General features: G+C 53.9%; 1 protein-coding gene across 2 annotated transcripts in view; it reads left to right on the top strand.

The window, feature by feature from the left end:
- The window catches only part of Hrh1 (histamine receptor H1), a 47,600-nt gene that overhangs the window by 22,853 nt on the left and 21,960 nt on the right, over positions 1 to 2,787 (top strand). Inside the window, exon 1 of one of the 2 annotated variants that reach the window (XM_013515345.1) lies at positions 1,808 to 2,087. The exons of the other annotated variant lie outside the window; for it this stretch is intronic. The gene's annotated coding sequence lies outside the window, so the exon portion shown is untranslated. Of the gene's footprint in view, positions 1 to 1,807; positions 2,088 to 2,787 lie in introns of those variants that run through there. 2 annotated transcript variants of the gene reach the window in all.

Below are 2,787 nucleotides of genomic sequence, written 5' to 3' on the forward strand. Positions count from 1 at the left end.
TCTTTCTTTCTTTCTTTCCTTCTTTCTTTCTTTCTTTCTTTCTTTCTTTCTTTCTTTCTTTCTTTCTTTCTTTCTTTCTTTCTTTCTTTCTTCCTTTCCAGAGTCTCACTATGTAGCTCAGGCCGGCCTTGAACTCACAGTAATCCTCCTGCTTCAGCTGGGATTACAGGCGTGTACCACCATGCCCAGCTTGCACTGTGCTACCTATTTTTTTGATTGAATCTGTTGAGTAACCAAACTCATCATCCAGGTCAGCACCAAGGCCGTTAGCAGATTTCCCCACCTTTCCCGAACAATCCCTCTCCTTCTGGGTTTTGGTGACTTAAAATTACACCCATGTGTTCGAGCTGAGTTTCAAGGGCAGGAATCCGAGCAGGGCTTATCAGGGTCCCCTACCTCAGAATCTGGCCCCGGCCTGAGTTGAGGCATGGGCCAGGGCTGGGGTCTCTCCTGCTCATTGCCTGGTGAGCTGCTCCCCACGTGCGCATGGTGGATCCCCATGGATGCAGGGGCTGCATTCCGGGAAGCGGCCTTCAGGCCTTGCTGCATGGCTGGCCCTGTAGGACTCCACTCCCTCCCCCATCTGTCCTGCATCTGTCCCACATCTGCCGGGACACCACGGAAGGGGCCACTGCAGAATACGACTTTGAGCAACATCCTCAGCCTTCTTCCTGAGCACATTTGTCCCATTAGCCCAGGTTAATGCCACCTTCTCTTGCACAGGTTCCTGGAGTTCCTCAGGCTCTGTGTGCCTGGCAGTAATTTTTGTTCAAGACAGAGTAATCTGGCCGAGTGTGGTGGCACACGCCTATAATCCCAGCACTCGGGAGGCTGAGGCAGGAGGATTGTTGTGAGTTTGAGACCAGCCTGGGCTACAAAGTGAGCTCAAGGCCAGCCTGAACTGCATAGCGAGACCCTGTCTCAAAAAGACAAAAAAAAAAATAAAGTAATCCGTAGAGCATCCTATCCTAGGAAAGACTTTGGGGGACCCTTTTCTGGTGGACGACCTAGAAAAGCATTGCTGCCTCTCTATGTCAGGCATCGCAGCAGCCCCTGAAGTTACAGAGCTGGGCAGAACATCCCGGTCCTGCCCACAGGAAGCCCACGGCCTGCCAGGGAAACTGGGCATGGAAGAAGCAGCTGTACAGAGGAAGAACTCAGGGGGCGGCATGGGAACGTGGAAAGGGCCCTGCAGGCCACGCAAAGTGGTGCCATAGCGGCATCGTGGCATCTTGACCTCTGTGCCCTGGAAGGTCTGGGGCTTCATGTTTGTCCAGGCCTTCAGGGTCCTTGGAAGGACTCAGCTCACTCCCTGCGAAGCAGTCCCTGCCTGGGCTGGGGTGCAGCTCAGTGCACTCCATCCCCAGCACCACGGGAGAAAGAAAGAAAGACACGCCCTGGACTCTGTCTACACCCGACTTCCGTCCTTCCGGGTCTAGAGTGCCACTCATCAGCAGTTCCAAGAAGCGGGCTCATTAAGCAAGGAGGAAGTGGGGGCCGGGAGCAGACAGACAGGGTCTGGGCAAGCGGCCAGCACTTGTGTCTCTGGTCCCTGCCTCAGCCTTGTGGCCTTGAGACATGGTCCGGTCCTCAAGAGGTTCGAATGTCCCCTCTACCTTCACACGAACGGGCCATGGCGTTGCCACAGAGTCCAGAGAAACTGAATCTCACGTCATGAACTGCAGTTGTGCCGTCCGTTGAGTCCAGCATGTTCCAAACATGGTCATTTCCGCAAGTCACCAACACAAAAGCGCATTCCAGGAAGGGGTGGGGCTCAGTTTCCAGCTTGGCGCTGTCTGCTCCAGAGTTCGCTGGCAGCCACTGAAGCCCCACTTGGTCACCCCCAAGGACCACAGGGAGGACTGCAGTCAGCCCTGGCCCTCCCAGAACCCCTGCATTGTAGACAGGCCTGCGCCACCACTCCAGCTCAGAAATGTTTAACCTCAAGGGCCTCCAACCGATCCGCTCTTCCGTGCCTGGATCAAGCCTTTGGTGTTGTATCTGAACAGTCATCACGAAACCCGGGGTCATGGAGGCTTCCTCCTGTGCTCTTTGAGGACTTTCATAGCTCTGCGTTTCACACACAGGTCTGTGATCCATTGTGAGTTCATTCACGGGAAGGGCAGGCGGTCTGTGGCCCTACTCACTTCTGTGCGTGTGGATTTTGTTTCTGCGCCATTTATTAAAGAGAATCTTTTCTCTGTTGGGCTGACTTTGCTGCTTTGCTGCTGATCCCGTGAGCGTATTTATGTGGATCAGCCTCAAGTTTCAGGCTCTGCTTCATTGATCTGTTTGTTCTGTTACCAAATACCAGTCTTGCTTCAAGATGCATCTGGAAACGCATCAGCTCTTCTGGGTCTTTCACCTCAGTGTAGGCGCTAGAATCACTTTACATGCGTCCTCTGACAGCCTGCTGGGGTCTGATCGGATTGCTTTAAATCTGTGGTTCAAACTGGGAAGAACAGAACACTGTCCCAATCGTAGGCCTTCGGTCTGTCGCTACGGAGCTGCCTGAGAAGGCTTTGAGCTGTCCTTGATGCGCCGCACGCCTGCTTCCCACTCTCCTTTGACCTGAAGGAGTAGGGGGCATTGGGGAGGTGTCTGTCAAGTACCTGCCACTCCCCACAGTTGTCGGATTGTTCTGGGATTCCACGAGGGTGGGATTGTCAGTAACAGTTGGGGCTGGGAGTATAACATGCAGGAAAGTAGTGTGGCAGCTTCTCTCCAAAAGAAGTGTCTGCAGGAACTCACGAGGACATTAGGGGCAGGGGATTTAGCTCAGCGGCA

This window comes from Chinchilla lanigera, unplaced genomic scaffold (assembly GCF_000276665.1).
Source record: "Chinchilla lanigera isolate Chin_1 unplaced genomic scaffold, ChiLan1.0 scaffold00028, whole genome shotgun sequence".
NCBI classification, from domain to species: Eukaryota; Metazoa; Chordata; class Mammalia; order Rodentia; family Chinchillidae; genus Chinchilla; species Chinchilla lanigera.